The following is a 19,642-nucleotide window of genomic DNA, read 5'->3' as shown; positions in this document are numbered from 1 at the left end:
CTAACCCTGATACCAGTCTGAGACAGCTCCCTCCCTGCATTACTAGTGAGAGGCTGGCTTCACAGACAGGGGGAGCTGCCTGACCCTCACTCCTGACTTCCCCCATGTCCCAGCTAGTGAATGGTGTGTGGGTGAGGGGGGGGGGGGGAGGATGGTGAAGTCTGAGACAGCTCCCTCCCTGCATTACTAGTGAGAGGCTGGCTTCACAGACAGGGGGGAGCTGCCTGACCCTCACTCCTGACTTCCCCCATGTCCCAGCTAGTGAATGGTGTGTGGGTGAGGGGGGGGGGGAGGATGGTGAAGTCTGAGACAGCTCCCTCCCTGCATTACTAGTGAGAGGCTGGCTTCACAGACAGGGGGGAGCTGCCTGACCCTCACTCCTGACTTCCCCCATGTCCCAGCTAGTGAATGGTGTGTGGGTGAGGGGGGGGGAGGATGGTGAAGTCTGAGACAGCTCCCTCCCTGCATTACTAGTGAGAGGCTGGCTTCACAGACAGGGGGGAGCTGCCTGACCCTCACTCCTCCGGGGTATTGTGATCTTCCTGCACACAGTGCCCTATCCCTGATACCAGGGGTGTTGTGATCTTCCTGCATGCAGTGCCCTATCCCTATTAATACCAGGAGTGTTGTGATCTTCCTGCATGCAGTGCCCTATCCATATTAATACCAGGAGTGTTGTGATCTTCCTGCATGCAGTGCCCTATCCCTGATACCGGGATGTGTGCAAGAAGATCACAACACCCCCGGTATCAGGAATAGGGCACTGTGTGCAGGAAGATCACAACACCCCCAGTATCAGGAATAGGGCACTGTGTGCAGGAAGATCACAACACCCCTGGTATTAGGGATAGGGCACTGTGTGCAGGAAGATCACAACACTCCTGGTATTAATAGGGATAGGGCACTGTGTGCAGGAAGATCACAATACCCCTGGTATCAGGGTTAGGGCACAAGTTCTAGTCACATTGACTGATCACATTACTTGTTTTGTCAAGCTACCAACTGTTTCCATTTCCCATCCCCCATATACTGTCAGTAGGAAACTTGGTAACATGAATAAATAAGAGGGCAGCCAATAGGAATACATATTCATTCCTAAACTGACCTTAACTGACCTGAAAAGTGTCAAATTGTATCATTTTCAGTTAGTGCGCACTAACTCGAGTTAGTGCGCACTAATCGGAAAAAACGATTTTTAACGATTTTTTAACTAAAAAATCGTGCCTAAGACGATTTTCTTGCCCTGCCACACGATTTCTATCGTTAAGACGATATGGAAAACGATTCACATCCCTAGTATTGTCTCTTTAAGAGTGGCTTTGGCCATATGAACTTGGAGCAAGTGATTTTTATAAATAGAAGGATTTTTCAAATTTTCCTCTCATTGCATATGACAGAATCAAATATCTGTTTGTTTTAATGGGGTATTATAATTTTATCCTGAGGAAAAGTAATGTTTCAAAATCTCCTCTCCCTTCCACCTTGACAACAGTGAGAGTTGAGTAATTGCCGGAAAACATCTTCCAGAGAAAATGCAACCTGTAGCAGGAATTAATATGCTTATATATGAAAACTCCAGAAGGAGAAAACAAGATGTGCATGTGTGTGAGCAAATAATTATTTATAGGCTGGTCCCCTGGCATAGCAGATATGATTAATGGCGCATCTAGTGTGGCTCCTCTTATGAACCTGAATATCATTTTGAGTCATGATGAGCATCTTTCCAGCCACTGATTTCCCCTTGTAACTCAGTTGCCCTCTTGTCTTTATTTAACCTCTCCAACTATGGAACAGCAGTTAATAGTTGTCAAAACCCAAATATCTGGAAATATTCATCCTCACAATGGGTGAAACATGCTTTAAGTGAATTATCCCTTTGTGACATGTTGGTAATGATGCCAAATATATAATGGAAGCCAAAAGTCTCTTCTACATTGCCCTAATGTCACTGAATTGCAATTTAATGCCACTGAAGACGATCTCCCATGAAGTGATTCTCCCCTAGGATTAAAGGTAACACCACGGAAGATGATCCATCTCTTCAGTAGTCAGCTATAAATCACCAATCATTTCAATGTTAAAGTGCTCCCTTGGGCAGCTCTAAAGTGAGGCCATAGTGGCACTTTTGTACAAAACTCAGTTATTATGCTTTAAAGGGATTAATTGATTTATGCTTCGAGTTAATTCCTCTATAAAAATAACACTACCAGACTGACATTACACTAGGTATGACTGAGCAATGTTCTATTTCTCTTATGCTATAATGTTAAGACACAATGCATGAAGCTGGCAAGTAAATCAATAATAAGTATTAGTGAAACATAATTCAAGGAGCACCTTTCTATTTCAAAGTTCATGCTATATATAGTTTAAGAAACTATTTTGTTATTGTACTGCATTACAGTTTCTGCCTTTATTTCAAATATAACTATATCTATATAAAGGAAATGCAAATGTGTATTTCATGTTAGGTTTATATGTGTTACCTGTTAAATTTAGGTATACAAAGTTACCAGTCCCTGTGAAGCTTACATGCACACAGCAAAGCAAACTGTACAGGGAAACAAGGTTAAGGTCCATAGCATACTGAGAAGAACTATAGGAAACTGTTAGGCTTGGGAGTTTGAGTGCTTGTTTATTCAAGGGGAAAATTAGAAATGAGAAAAACATTTTAATATAAGCAGAGCAATTTTTTTCCTGTTAAGAAACATTAATTATGAGGTTTATATTCAGCCACTATGTGCTGAGCTAGTTAGCCAAATAGCCTGGTTATTCAGCAGCATGGCTGCATCACTGAATATACCCAACTATTTAAAAGATAGCTGGATAAGTCTATCTGGCTAACTTTAGCACAAGTCTATGGCCCAACCAGAGTTAGTTGGATAAGTTAGTCAGCTAACTCTGAATATACATTGGCAAAATAATGTGAATTTTTATGAACAGAAGGGAAGCTAAATAGCATGATCATACTACTATGAGCATACTCAGTATTCTTTTCCTCTTAGCTCCTCATGATTGCTTTCAAAGAGTATTCAGGTAAGACTGGCAAGATAGGGGTTGATTGTCACTGCTGAGTGAAGAAGTGGAAACGTTATTAGACTCAAGGATATGATGTGAACGGAGAGTGAAAAATTGACATGCGTATGTGTTTATAACCACCTATCTTCTATGTCAGTAAGGGTCTTCAAATATTGGTTAGAGAGGACATAGTTGGGGGCAGAAGGCAGCATGGAAGTGAGCAACGCAGGAATATGTTTGATTACTCTGACTCAGAAGAGAACTGGCATGTGATCATAATCCCCTCTACAACTATCCTGTACTGTAAGCACTGCAATTGTTAGACTGCACAATTTGTTAGTTCCTCAAAGCTCATAGAAATTAGCTCCATACTCAAACCAAAACAGGACAGAGGTGCTGTAGGACCAATTTAAGCTATGAGGTAGGAAACTAAAATCTATATCTCCAGGATAACACTCAGACATTCTCTCAGTTCCATGTGCAGGGCCCCAGAGGCATGTTGAACTCTGGAATCTCAATGCATGTATGAGATGATGGTACAAGAGGAGGGCTTTAGATTAATTAGAAAGTGGGGAGCCTATTCCAGTGGGATTGCCTTTACCTTAACCAAAATGGAATCTGGCTGCTGACACTAACAAATAAAAAAAGAGAGAGAGAAACTTTTAATATAAATTATGTGGGAAAAGTCAATAGTCATTCAAGAGCCAATAGTCACTGTTTGGATTGGAGTATCTTCAAAGAATACTGTTAAAAGAACAAATAGTCTATGTAAAACAGAGAAGAGTATAGCTGTGGTGGTTTATTATTGTCCACCTAACAAGGATGGTGAAACAAACTGAAAATACCAGCAGAGATTAGGCTAACTACTAAAAGAGAAAAACAAGAATAATTGAAGATTTCAATTATCCTAATATGAATAGGGTGAATGTCTCATTAGAATTACCAGGGAGGTTATGTTTCTATCTTTTATAAATTATTGTTTCATAAGAACATAATAACATAAGATATGCCATACTAAGACAGACCAAGAGTCCATCAAGCCCAGCATCCTTTCCAAAAATGGCCAATCCAAGTCACAAGTACCTGGCAAGTACCCAAATCATTAAACAGATCCTGTGCTACTAATGCTGGCAACAAACAGTGGCTGTTCCCTAATGATTAATAGCAGTTTAATGATTTCACTTCTAGGAACATATCCAAACATTTTTTTAAACCTAGCTACATTAACTGCCTTAACTACATCCTCTGGCAATGAATTCCAAAGCTTAATTAGACACTGAGTAAAAAATAATTTTCACTGATTTGTTTTAAATGCGCTAATGCTAACTTCATGGTGTGCCCCCCAGTCCTTGTATTATGTGAAAGAGTAAATAGCCGATTCACATTTACCCAATCAAGCCCTTTCATGATTTTGTAGACCTCTATCATATCCCCCCTCAGCTGTTTCTTCTCCAAGCTGAACAGCCCTAACACCTCTTTAGACTTTTCTCATACGGGAGCCATTAAATCCCCTTTCATTTTGGTTTCCCTTCTCTGTACTTTCTCCAATACAACTATAATTTTTTGAGATGGGGGTGACCAGAATTGCACACAATATTGAAAGTGTGGTCTTACCATGGAGCAATATAGACGCATTATGACATCCTTTGATTTATTTGTCATTCCCTTCCTAATAATTCCTAACATTCTTTTTGCTTTTTTTGACCAGTATATTGAGCCAACAATTTCAATATAATATCAACTATGATACCCAGATCTTTTTCCTGAGTGGTAACTCAAAAAATGGAACCTAACATTGTATAACTACAGCATGGGTTATATTTTGATGGGGGTGTTTTTGTGTGCCCTTGGGCCTCAGCCCGACCCCAGACAGATCCAGGACCAAGCCGAGGGTTGGCGACATGTCCCAGGATGGCAGAGACATGGTCTTACCCTCTGCCAGGCCTGCAAGCTCCCAGCCCCAACAACATGATGATGTTGATAGGGGAACGGTCTTCCGACCGTTCCGAGCCCTTTCGGACCTACTGCTTGGATCGGCATGGAGCAGCAGGCCATCCTGAGGATGAGGGCAGATGGAGGCCTTAACATGAAGACATAACACCAAGGTTGATGCGACGGCATCACAGACGAGGATTGAAGCGAAGACATGACACCAAGGCTGTTGAAGACATGACACCAGGGCTGATGCAATGGCATCAGAAATTAGATGAGGAACTTGACAACGTTCAGACGAGACGAGAAGCTGGGCAGGTAGACATTGGCACTGTCTCTCAGGGTGCCCTACTCAGCCCCCCTTCATGGCTGGACCCAATGGGCTGGTTGCGGACCACCCTGTCCCACTACGTGCCCTACACAGCCCAAGGAGGCTGGTCACAGACCACGAGGAGAGCAGGACAAGCACAGGGAAGAATCCAGCCGAGGCAGAACTTCGACGACGAAGTCAGATGTCATCCGAAGCACCACAAGGGCAGGCAGGACAAGACGGCTCAGGAGGACAGGACACCAGTCCACTGCCAGCATCTCCCATGATGAAGCTGCGTCACCCGGAGATCCACGGCCGGCAGAACAGAAGGCTCCGGAGCAAGAATGAACACCAAGGAAGGCTAGAACACCAGGAATCGAGACATCAGGAGATGAGACACCAGGACACCTGGACGGGGACTTCAAGCAATCAAGACATGGCATGACGAGAAGACGAGACGAGACGAGGAGCTCCACGAAGAAGACAGAAGACCTGATGGAGCTCTGGCAGGCAGGAACCTCCAGACTGAAGACACTCCAATGCAAGGCAACAAGGAAATGCAGAAACAGCCCTTAAATAGGGCTGAAGCAGGAAACAGTCACAAAGGTGGGGCCCAGGGAATATCCGACCGTGGGCCCTTTAAATACTGAAGAGAGGCGCGGCCCTGCGCCTAGGAGAAACAGGAAACAAGCTGTGCAGGACCATGGACAGCGGCCTGCACTGACGTCGACGCAGGAACAGCTGGTCTGAGCTGGAAAGCAGACCTCGATGTCGGCAGTGGCTGCAGCCTCTGCGGGAGGCCCTGAGGGCGGCTCCAGCCGCCAATGCAGGCCGGGGCCCACGGCCTCCAGCCGCGGAGGTGAAGAGGACATCGGCCGCGGCTCTGCGCTGCGAAGATGGCAGAAAGTCCGCGGCTCCAGCTGCGGTGAAGAGGGGACCCAATGGGCGGCCTCCGGGCCGCAGGGGGAAAGCAAGTCCGCGGCTCCGGCAGTGAGAGAGGCCCTACTTCGGCGGTTTCCGGCCGTGTCGGGAAGCAGGCAGCAGCGGCAAGGTAAGCGGAGCCTGCTCGTGGGGGGACCCGCGGGCAGTGTGCATACCAGGTTATTTTTCCCTGCACTTGTCCACATTATATTTCAACTACCATATAGATGCCCAGTCTTCCAGTCTTGCAAGGTCCTCCTGCATTTTATCACAAATCGCTTGTGATATAACTACTCTGAATAATTTTGTGTCATCTGCAAATATGATCACCTTACTCATCATACCCCTTTCCAGATTATTTATAAATATATTATAAAACAGCAGTCCAAGTACAGATCCCTGAGGTACTCCACTACTTTTTCTACTGTAAAACAGAGCATTTAATCCTACTCTCTGTTTCTTGTCTTTTAATCAGTTTGTAATCCACACAAGGACATTGCCTCCTATCCCATGACTTTTTAGTTTTCTTAGAAGCCTCTCATAAGGGTCTTTGTCAAAGGCCTTCTGAAAATCCAACTACACCGGCTCACCTATATTCATATTTTATTCACCCCTGAAAAAATTGAAGCAGATTTATGAGGTAAGACTTCCCTTGGTTGTGTTCATTAAACCACATCTTTCTATATGTTCTGTGATTTTATTACTTGTAATAGTTTCCATGATTTTTCCCAGCACAGAAGTCAGGCTCACTGGTCTATAGTTTCCCAGATTACCTCTGGAGCCCTTTTTAAATATTGGCCTTACATCCTAGCGGATCGACTGGTGTTACTTTTACCTTCCTTGATTAAACCGGATCAGGTTGGTTTTGTGCAAAAACGTTATGCCCTAACTAATATACGTAAGGTGCTGACGGCCATGGCGTTGAGTGTCCACTTTCAGGAGCCCTTTTTGGCTGTCAGCTTTGATGCCGAAAAGGCTTTCGACAGAGTGGAGTGGCCTTATTTGTTTGAGGTGCTAGATACCATGAATATCACCGGCTGGTTTGGGGAGGCAGTGCGCCTCCTATATAGGGACCCTATAGAGTGTATTGCGGTAAACCGCTCTTGCTCTGACCCATTCCCAATCTCCCGGGGAACTAGGCAGGGATGCCCTTTATCTCCCTTGTTGTTCCTACTACAGTTGGAACCCCTCTTGCTAGCAATTCAACAGGCTCGACAAATAAAGGGGGTTCGCTTTCAATCTCAGACGTTCAAATATGTGGCATTTGCCGACGATCTTCTTGTCTTCATGACTAATCCTAGGGCGTCTTTGCTCCATTTAATGTCCCTTTTTAGCGATTTTGGTTCCTTCTCTGGTTTTCGTCTGAACCTTGATAAATCCGAGGCTATGACCTATCCAGACACGCTGCGCGAGCGATGGGAGGGGCTGTTTCCTTTGCTTTGGGTGCGGGGGAGTCTCCGTTACTTGGGGATTCATATCTCTACAGACCTATCGCAGTTGTATGACCTTAATATTCTTCCCCTCTTGACTTTTACTTTAGATTGAATGATCCGTTGGAGGTCTCTGCCATTGTCTTTAGGGGGACGTATTAACCTTTTTAAGATGATTCTTTTGCCAAAGTGGTTGTATGTTTTTCAAAACTTGGTGATCATCTTTAAGTGCAAGGATGCTCGACGTCTAGACAAGGGTTTACGTGAGTTTATCTGGCAAGGGAAAAAACCTAGGGTGGCGCTTCCTCACCTACAGAGTAGATGGGGCTCTGGAGGCCTTAGTGTCCCTAACTTGCGTTTATATAATTGGGCCAGCAACTTACGGGTGGTGCGAGAGTGGCTGTTAGGGGAGGGCTTTTACACATATTTGGCGGCGGATAAAACAATCATGGGCACCCGAGATTTGAGATATGTTTTACAGACCACCTGGGATAAAGTGTCTTTACCGGAACCCCTAGCGGGACTGATTACTCCGATGCGGTGGGCGTGGAAGCGCTTATTAAAATTTCTGAAGCTCCCCCAGGGCTGTGCTTACTTTCTCCCCATTCAGGGTAACCCTGACTTTTCCCCGGGGTCTACGTCTATAGTTTTTCGGAGGTGGGCGGCCCAGGGGATTACGCAGGTAGGGCATGCCTTTGATGATATGGGTCAATTATTTATCCTCCAGCAGTTGGCTAGTCACTACAACCTGCAGCATCCCCCAGCTTTTGAATATTTACAGCTCTCTCATTATATTAAATCCCTCCCGAGGGACAGCTTGACACTGGAGGGGGTCCAGGCGCTTATGAACTGTTTTCATTTGGATAGGGCTTCCATTCCCTCTCTCTCGCACTATCATCAGCAGCTGCGCAATCTGACCTATTATGCGCCTTGTGCAGTTCTGGCAGAGCGTTGGAATACGGAGGGCCAGTTTGGGGTTACGGCCCAGCAGCTGGGAACTTGTTTTCAGCGTATTGCTAAGATCTCCTTTGCTTCCTATTATAGAGAAATGTAATTTAAGTTTTTATGGAGAGCATATGTGTCTACCCAGGTTGCTTTTCGTTCAGCGTTGGTCTCAACTGATCTCTGTGGGAAATGTACTCGGGAGCGGGGTACCTTATCTCATTTGTTTTGGGGCTGCCCAGTCATTCAAGTCTTTTGGAAACGTATGGTATGTTACTTGGCTAGGTTGCTGGGTATCCCGCTAACCGCTTCTCCTCTCTTGATACTTTTTAAATGTATTCCTTTATTACACATCCGCGATGCTGGACATCGTTTGTTGTTCATGAAAGCTTGTTTTGTGGGGAAGAAAATGATTCTGCTACAGTGGAAGGAGACCCAGGCACCCTCTTTCTGGGCTTGGAGGAATCACTGGCACCGCCTGATGTAGATGGAGTGGATGTCCGCCCGTCAGGATCCTAGGCGGCGAAAACGATTTCTACAGATTTGGACTCCTTACATTCAATCCCTACCTCATAGAGCGCGGAGTTTGATCCTTAATGACTGATGATTTTTTTTTACTGTTCTTTTTCTTTTGAATTAAGGGGGGAGGTACCTCACGTCATGGCGCAGATTTTTATTTTTCTGGACTTGGAAGGGGGCGGGGGTTGGGGAGGGGGGTATTGGGGTTGTAAATTTTTTTTTTCTTGGAAGGATTGCATATATAATTGTTGATGCGTGTTGAGTGTTGAAGGACGTCTGTATTCAACATGCCTTTGTTACCCCTGTTTTATGTTAAAATGCAATAAAATTGTTTATACAAAAAAAAAATATTGGCCTTACATTGGCCACCTTCCAGTCTTCATGTACAATGGATGATTTTAATGATAGGTTACAAATTACTTATAATAAGTCTGAAATTTCATTTTTTAGTTCTTTGAGAAACCTGGGGTGTAGGTGTATACCATCTGGTTGAAGTGATTTTCCACTCCTCAGTTTGTTAATCTGTCCTACTACATCTTCTAGGTTCACCATAATTTGGTTCAGTTCATCTGAATTGTCAACTTTGAAATCTGTTTCCGGAACAGGTATCTCCCCAACATCTTCATCAGTAAACACTGAAGCAAAGAATTAGTTTAGACTTTCAATGATGGCCTTGTCTTCCCTAAATACTAGGGATGTGCAGAGCAAAATTTTATGTTCATATTTTTTATGTCCGAAAGGGGGTCCCACTTGCGGCCAATATGGACATAAAAAAAATCCAATGAGTTGGGTATATGTACATATGTGCAAAAAAAAAAATTAAACCCCCTCACCCTCCTTAATCCCCCCCCCCAGACTTACCACAACTCCCTGGTGATCGAGCGAGGAGTGAGGACGTCATTTCTGCAATCCTTGGCGAGAAGCATGTGACGTCGGTGGCACGTCGAGTGACGCGGCGTCACGTGATTCCCGGCTCGTTCGCGCCGGACGGCTCGTTCGGCCCAAAAAGAACTTTTGGCCAGCTTGGGGGGGCCTCCTGACCCCCCCAAGCTGGCCAAAAGTTCTTTTTGGGCCGAACGAGCCGTCCGGCGCGAACGAGCCGGGAATCACGTGGCGCCGCGTCACTCAGACGCGACGTCACGTGATTCCCGGCAAGTTCGCGCCGGACGGCTCGTTCGGCCCAAAAAGAACTTTTGGCCAGCTTGGGGGGGCCTCCTGACCCCCTCAAGCTGGCCAAAAGTTCTTTTTGGGCCGAACGAGCCGTCCGGCGCGAACTTGCCGGGAATCACGTGACGTCGCGTCTGAGTGACGCGGCGCCACGTGATTCCCGGCTCGTTCGCGCCGGACGGCTCGTTCGGCCCAAAAAGAACTTTTGGCCAGCTTGGGGGGGTCAGGAGGCCCCCCCAAGCTGGCCAAAAGTTCTTTTTGGGCCGAACGAGCCGTCCGGCGCGAACGAGCCGGGAATCACGTGACGCCGGCGTCACTCGACGTGCCGCCGACGTCACATGCTTCTCGCCAAGGATTGCAGAAATGGCGTCCTCACTCCTCGCTCCATCACCAGGGAGTTGTGGTAAGTCGGGGGGGGGGGGATTAAGGAGGGTGAGGGGGTTTATATTTTTATTTTGGCTCAACAATCGCGATTTCCCACATATCGAACATATCTATGTTCGATATGTGGGAAATCCGATCGTTTATGTCGAATCAATTTTTTAAGTAAAAAAAAAATATGAGTTGCGTTTTACTAATGCGGTCAATCCGAATGCACACCCCTACTAAATACCCTTTTAACTGCTCGATCATCTAATGGTCCAACTGTCTCCCTCTGGAAATATTTTTAAAAGTTGTTTTTTTTTTTTGTTATAAAGACTTTATTGCAGTTGAAAAATGTACAAACATGGTGCAAACAAACCCTCTGATCTGAGAGGGTGTTCATCATAACAATAACATTTCTTAATTTTCCAAGTGTATAACTTATCCAAAAAGATATACAATATTTCTTTTCTTTTATCCCCACCCTCCCTCCCCCTCTCCTCTTCTCAGTTTCTGAAAACACATAACTCATAAAGAAGGAAAGAAAATAATTATACATTCTTATACAGCAACTGAGAGCTCACATTACAGATAACTATGTTGTTCCTCAAAATTGGCATCCCCATAAAGTATTCAGACAGATGAGCAATAATCCATATCCATCAGAAAAAGAATTTATAGATACTATAGCCCTCAGGAAAGATACCTAACACAGGCAGACCAAATCACATTGAATGAAGACACACAATCAGTTTTAGCAGCAGTTAAGGAAGGCAAGCGGTATAGTCAATGCATATTGTCCAGTACCGGACAGAAATGCGGTGTCTGTTCATATTTCCAATGGGCAGCCACAACCAGCCTATTCGCAATGAAAACCTGCACACTGAGCTTTCGCTGGTGCTTAGATATCCCTGGTAGGGGATAGTTAATCAATGCCGAGGCAGTGGTGGGTTGGCAGGGAACATTAAAAAAGTTTCCTCAGCCAAACACCAGTTTCCAAAAGATAGTTACCTTATCGCATTGCCACCAAATATGTAAGAAAGATCCTGACTTTCCACATTGTCGCCAACATGATTGTGAGAGACGTGGATAGATTTTGTGGAGTCTCTCAAGTGTTAACTACCAGTGGTACAGTCTCTTATAGCACTGTTCTTGGAGAAGAGTAGATAGAGAATTTACCAGCAAGCAAGTGACAACTCATCCAAACTTTGGGCCCTAGAGTGTGACCCAAGTCTCTTTCCCATCCAAATATATATGATGGTGGGGCCAAGCTGGGGGCTGAGAGAAGGGTACTGTAGATCTTAGAAATATTGCCTTTCATGGAATCACTGCTCAAAACATAATTTTCAAATAGAGACCTTCCTTCATATAAGGTTTGGGCTCTCTTCAGGGATAATACAAAATTCTGGACTTGTGCATAAGCCAGAAAATTGATTGGCCCTGTTGTGTAAGATTGCTCCAGCTCATCCTTTGATAGTACCCTTCCTAATTTAATCATGTCCTATTGTAAGGTCCCCAGCTGCTTTCCAAGAGTTGAACAAGGAGGAGCTATGTTCAGGAAACTTTATGTTAGAGAATAATGCTGATTGTTAAAAGTAAAGAGAGCTTCCTACCAATTGTTTTTTCCACCGATCCCAGACTTTAAGAGTAGTATGGAAGGTCAAGGTATGCTACGTGTGGATAACCAGGTCAACCTAGGCTGCCAAGGCATATCTCTCAAGGGCATATCCCCAACTATTGCCTGTTTCAGTAGGGTCCATTGTTTTGTAGTGGATTTGCATCCCAGAACGAGCAATGCTCTGGGCTGGGAGGCAGCTTAGTACCATGCTAGATTGGGCACTCCAAGCCCTCCTGCCATTTTAGGCTGTACAAGCACTCTCTTTGCCACCCTTGGAGGTCATTTTTTCCAGATACAATCAAATATCTTCTTCTGCCAGCTTTTAAGTATGGCGGATGGGATAAACATTGGAAGAGAGGTAAATAGATACAATAACTTTGGTAATATTGACATTTTAACAATTGCTATCCTCCGAAGGCAAGAAAATGGGCCTCGCTCCCACTGCAGCATATTATTATCTATGGTGTTTGCCAGTGACTTGTAGTTTAAGTTGAACAAATTTCCTAACTTTGCCCCATATGTATACCTAAGTATTTTATAGACGTTTTCGCACACCGAAACAGGAAGCGATTGCGGATCATGTTCACCTCGTCATCCAGCAAATTAATATTGAGGAGTTCCAACTTTTGGAAATTAACTTTACTGAAGGCTTTTATCTCTTTCTCCACCATCTCGAGGGAGAGGCTTGGGATTGTCAATGTAAACAAAATATCGCCTGCAAATAATGATAACTTAAAATGGTGGGGGCCCAATTTCCCCCACCCCTGTTATTAAGGACATGCACTGAATTTGGAGGGCAAAAGGTTCTAAAAAAAGGGCAAATAGTAGGGGGGATAGCAGGCATCCTTGCTTTGTCCCTCTGCCAATCGTGAACTCCTTCCCAAATTCTCCATTAATCTTAACCTTCGCTCACGGGGATTCGTAAAGCCTACACAATCACTGCATGAAGAAAGGGCCAAATCCTATCCATTCCAGGGTCATAAACAAGAAGGGCCAATGCACTAGATCAAATGCCTTTTCGGCATCTATGGAAAGCAGGGCAGAGGGAATTTGTTCCTTGGGTACCCACCAGATCAAATCAATGATTTTCCTAATGTATCAGCAGCCATGCGTTAGGGCACAAAACCGACTTGGTCTAGGTGAACAAGTTGCAGCAGATATTTGTTTAAAAGCAATGCTAGAATTCTCGCTAAGATTTTAAGATCCAAATTTATAAGTGAGATTGGTCTATAGCAGTGGTTCTAAACCTTTTTTTGGCCGGGACACACCTGACAGATGGTTCTCACATGCATGACACACTGAAGATGTGACCATCATGGGGCTAAATGTAAACATGCACTCTGCATCCACAACCCCCAGCAATGAGTACAGAGCAGATCTAGGGCATTAACCTGTACAACTCGCCATACAAAAAAGATATTCTGGTTCTGATGACATCTCCGTAAAAGCAAAACAAACTCCCTTTACTACCAGGCACAATAGCCTTCCTTATGAAAAGACAGTAATTTACCACTAATGCATATCCTATTGAGAAAACACAACAAATAAGATTGATACGAATGCCTACATGCTAGTAAAATACCTCACCTTGGTCACACACCCAGAACTGACCTTCACCAAGTACAGAAAAACCACAAATTTATAAATATGGAGACAGAAACTGGAATGGAAAACAAAAAACACCACTCTGCATGCAGTGCCAACCTGGAGAAATGGAAAGAGAAATATAGCACCTAACAGACTCTCAGGATTTGCAATAATGCACACAAACTAACCCGCACAAAGTTACACCTGTATTATGGAACACACTCAACAGTAACAATCCTATCTAAGAAATACAACTATTAAACCAGGCCTAAACACTAATACATTTCCTATTGGGAAAACAGAATAAGCCAAGCTGCTATAGAGCCTCACACAGAAATAATTGTAAAGCTATACTAGAAGTGTTACAAAACAGCTGCTGAACAGAATAATATCAAAAATTTAAAAACTCATAAAAATTATTAAAACATGTTCAAATATCAATAAAATATTTCAAAACAGTAGACATTGCATAATACCCAATAATTAAAATAGCAGTCAATCAAGAAAAATACATTTAATAAGCCACCTTTACTTACCCTCTCCAGCAACTCTCCTACTCCTTTCCATTCCAGGCCAATAGCACTCATGAGAAGCAGCAAGAGCTGCTGAAGCTCTGTCCTCACAGCCCTCTTCCTTAGCGCCTACAACCAGTGACTCTCTCTCTCTCTCTCACACACACACACACACACACACACACACACACACACACACACAATTAGACCCCATGACCAGTCTTGGTCTCTCTCTCACACCAGTCATCTTACTGACCAGTCTCTCTCACATACATACACTAATCATCTTCCTGACCAGTCTCTCTCTCTCACACAGAAACATCACCTCCCTGACTAGTCTCTCTCTCAATCACACTCATGGTCTCTTATATACAAGCTCTCAATCACACGCAAATGCTCTCGCACCCATTCACACCAGCTCTCACCCAGGCATCCATTCACACCCACAGACACAAGCTCTCACCCAGGCTTCCATTCATACCCACAGACACAAGCTCTCACACTGGCACCCATTCACACCCACAAGCTCTCACCCAGGCACCCACAGACACAAGCTCTCACCCAGGCATCCATTCATACCCACAGACACAAGCTCTCACCAGGCTTCCATTCACACCCACAGACACAAGCTCTCACCCAGGCATCCATTCACACCCACAGACACAAGCTCTCACCCAGGCTTCCATTCACACACACACACACAAGCTCTCACCCAAGCACCCATTCACACCAGCTCTCACATTGGCACCCATTCACACCCACAAGCTCTCACCCAGGCACCCACAGACACAAGCTCTCACCCAGGCATCCATTCATACCCACAGACACAAGCTCTCACCAGGCTTCCATTCACACCCATAGACACAAGCTCTCACCCAGGCTTCCATTCACACCTGCTCTCACCCAGGATTCCATTCACACCCACAAGCTCTCACCCAAGCACCCACAGATACAAGCTCTAACCCAGGCATCCATTCACACCAGCTCTCACCCAAGCTTCCATTCACACACAGACACACCAGCTCTCAGCGAGGCACTCATTTCCACACAGACACATCAGCTCTCAGCCAGGCACTCTTTCACACACAGACACACCAGCTCACAGCCAGGCACTCATTCACACACAGACACACCAGCTCTCAGCCAGGCACCCATTCACACACAGACACACCAGCTCTCAGCCAGGTACTCTTTCACACACAGACACACCAGCACTCATTCACACACAGACACACCAGCACTCATTCACACAGACACACCAGCTCTCAGCCAGGCACTCATTCACACACAGACACACCAGCTCTCACCAAAAATATCTTCTTCCTTCACTGCAGGGATGGGCTCCAGTTCCGTCGTGGCTTTACTCTGGTGGACCTTCTTTTTTCGCCACTTCGGGAATGAGCTCCCATGAGGGCCTCGGTCGGGGTCGGGTTTCCACTTCACCGCCATGGGAATGGGCTCCCATGGTGGCCTTGCTTTGTCGGGGTCGGGTTTCCTCTTCGCCGCTATGGTCCCATGGTGGTCTTGTTTTGTCGGCATTCAACACTTGTATTCCTCCCACCCCACCCCCGGGCATTCTGATGCCTGCCTCACCGGCCAGTCAAAGGCTTCCTCCCTTTTTCCTACTCCCACTGGTAGGTAGAAGGGAGGAGGCTTCCGATTGGCCTGCATGGGGGGCAGGCAGAATGAAGGAGGCTTCTCATTGGGCAACGGGGGTAGGAAGAAAGGAGGCTTCCAATTGCCCCGCAGGGGCTGGAAAAAGGGAGAAGGAAAGTAGAACAGAGTAGTGGGACACTGGGAGGTGCAAAACACCTGCTAGTGTTTAGCGACACACTACTGTGTCGTGACACACTGGTTGAGAAACGCTGGTCTATAGGACCCGCATAGAGATGGGTCTCTTCCTGGCTTTGCAATAACTGATATGCCTGCAATGTTAGATTGTGCTGGTATATGGTCCCCAAGCCGTATGCTGTTAAAAAAATCAACCAACGGTTCAGACAGCTTTACAGCTGTCTAAAGCACCGGGCATCTAAGCCTGGTGCTTTATCTATCTTTAGAGACTTAATTGTTTGTGTTACTTCTATAATACTAATAGGGGCATCTAGCAGCTGCTGTTGGTCAGCAGAGAGGGAAGGCAGTGATACCAATTGAAGATAATCCGCAATTTTGTTTTCCGTTATTAAGTGATCCTTGCTGTAGAGTGAAGCATAAAACTCCATAAAGCACGACTTTATTGCCACGTATTCTGTTTGAATTTTCCCCCCCTGTGTCTTTAATTATAGATACAAGGCTCTGAGTAATTTGCTGCTTTAGTTGCTGAGTTAAATATCAACCGGCCTTATTACCGCCTTCATAGTGTACCTGTTTGGCTAGAGCTAAAGTGTGAGCTAATTGGGAGTCATTTAATCTATCCAGATTAGCTCTGGTCAATTGCAGTTTGTGATAAACACTTGGGGATTGTGTACACATATGATGGTGTGATAATTCCATAATTGTATTCATCAGAGGTTCCCGAAATCTTCCCTTATCTTTCTTGCAAGCTACCACCCTTGAAACAAAGGGGTCAATTGCCACAGCCTTAGAGCACTCCCATACTTCCCTGGGGATGTTTCAGCCTGGGTGTTTAGCTGAAAGTACTCTTCTAAGTGAGCCTCGACTGATGATACAAAAGAAGTATCTTTAAGAAGAGATCCATTTAATCTCCATGGTCTCGAGCCCTTGTTAACCATTAGAGAACCAATATCAAGCCTAATTAGTGTGTGGTCTGACCAGGTTATTACTCCCAGGTCTGTTGCTTTAACCTTAGAAAGGAGAGTTTTATCTACTAGAAAAAAATCTATTCAAGAGTAGGATGCGTGGGGTACAGAAAAAAAGGTGTAAGAGTGGGAAGTGGGTGCGAAGTGGCATCAAACATCTACCAGGCCCCATTCTTTCATAACAGTTAAAGCCCTTCTGGGGTTAGACGAAGGTGAGGTTTGTTTGCTAGAATTGCCTAAATAAGGTTTGAGTGATATATTATAATCCCCCCCTAATTTGATAAATCCCTCGCCATGTGAGTTAAGTAGGGTGAAAAGTTGGAGAAAGAAATTAGATTGATCTTGATTAGGTGCATACATGGAGATAAGGGTTAAAATCTCCCATGCATTTGTATCTTCACCAGCACATATCTCCCACCTGGATCTGCAACCTGTAATAACAAATCATACATTAATGAACTAGTGAGGAGAATGCTCACACCTACATATTTTGCATGTTTCCCACTGGTTGCTAGAAATGTATGAGGGAATGCCTTAAGCTGCAATAAGTGCTCATGGTATCATCAAAGATGCATTTCCTGAATAAACATTAATTGTAGTTGTCTGGTCTGTGAGCTCTTTATTTAAAAGGTGTCTTTTCCTGGGCGTATTAAGACCCTTTAACATTCAGGGATACTATGTGAATCGCCATGGATTAGAGTGAGTGGGAAATGGAGTATGCCGCTGTTGTGCCCTTCAGTCGCAGACGGCTGCAACCTCTGATGCTCACCTCCTTTTTCCCTGCACCAGCAATTCTTGGAAGATTGGCAGTCTCCGCCTGCAAACGTCGCCTTCCCCGGCGTCCCTGGGATGGCATGGGTGACCCTGTCCAACATCTTGAATCAGGGATTACCTAGGGCGCGCAGCAGGCCCAATACGTCATGGTGGGAACCTCGGGGGTGTCCCCTCCGCATGACATCACCCACCAGCGTATTTAAGCTGTTTGGATTTTGCTTCCTATGAGTTAGCAAGGACTTCCTTCCTGCTGAATTCCACTCGACTTGGAGATGGTTCGCTATTCGCTACTCTGAACCCGGTCCTGCACTCTGGGTCTTGAACGCTTTAGGTACGCACTCCTCGGTGGCCTTGTCGTGTTCTGGCTATCCGCTCCTCGGAGGGCCTTCCTACCTGGAGAATCCATCTACTCATATTGGAACCCAGCCTTGTTCAGCCTTGTGAGTACCCTACTCGTTTGCTGCTACCTTGCTGATGGAACCTCCGGTTTACCCTGTGCCTTGGGCCACTACCATGCTCGCCTCAACATATCTGCTTCAACACTTTGGGGTGAGTACCCTCATCTATTCTACCTGCACTTCTCTTACCAACATCAGTGCTGATTCTCAGCATACCTCACGCTGCGGACCACTACCGGATCTACCCCTGAGAAGTGTTCATCTGGAGGAAGAGTTCCCTGGCATATCCCACTCCGTGGGCCACTACTAGGGATATCATCACTGAGCCACCTTACTACTCTGGACTATGTCTTTCTTCCCACTCTGTGGGTACTTCACCTACGTTCCAGTCTAATAAAATCTCGTTCCTAACTGTGTCTGTCTCAGATGAGGCCACGCCTATCATGGTGAGTCCCCACAGGGCTCCTCCCTGTGGGTGGAGTCAGCTCTCACTACAATCCAGGGTCCACAAGCATACCAGAACATAACAGATTGCTAACTCCATGGACCCGGCTCAGGTATCAGTCCTGCAGGCCATCCCTGGCCTGGCCCAACATATTGCTGAACAGCAGAGGATCTTAGAGACATTGGCTAATGCTTTTAATCAGTTGATTTCCCGACTGAACATTTCTACAATGCCTGATAAAGATGCTTCGTCGCAAGTGGTGTCTGTATGAACTACAGTACCTTTACCAGCCCCACTCGCTTCTCAGGAGATTCCCTGTTGTGTAGGGGTTTTCTCAATCAGTGCTGTATGCACTTCTTGCTACAACCAACCTACTTTCCTAATGTAGTAGCCAAGACTGCATATATCCTGTTTCTTTTAGATGGGAAAGCCCTAGCCTGGGCGTCACCTCTTTGGGAACGCAATGACCCAATTCTCAGTGACTTGCCAGGCTTTTTTGCTCTCTTCAAGTCAGTATTTGATGACCCAGCTCGCAAGACAGCCACTGGATCTGCTCTTTTACACCTCCAACAAGGAGCTAAGCCACTTCCGGATTATGTTATTGAATTTAAGACTCTATCTTCAGAACTTCACTGGGACCTGGGGTGCCTAGTGCGATTTTCCTAGAGGGATTTAACTCCTGCATCAAGGATGAATTAGCGCACGTGAATTACCTGACACTTTGGAGTCACTCATTGGCCTTGCAGGGAGAATTGATCGCCGCCTGCATGAATGTTCACAGGAGGTAAAGAGTCCCAAGAAACATCCATCACGGAGTATGTGCTCCCGAGCAACACCAGCAACCCAGACCCTGTCTTCATCTATCACTGAAGAAGATGAACCCATGCAATTAGGCCACAGCCACCTAACCGCCAAGGACTGGCACTATCATAAGAGATTAGGTCTCTATA

Source organism: Rhinatrema bivittatum, chromosome 1, assembly GCF_901001135.1.
Source record: "Rhinatrema bivittatum chromosome 1, aRhiBiv1.1, whole genome shotgun sequence".
NCBI classification, from domain to species: domain Eukaryota; kingdom Metazoa; phylum Chordata; class Amphibia; order Gymnophiona; family Rhinatrematidae; genus Rhinatrema; species Rhinatrema bivittatum.
This window is presented reverse-complemented; position numbering follows the sequence as displayed.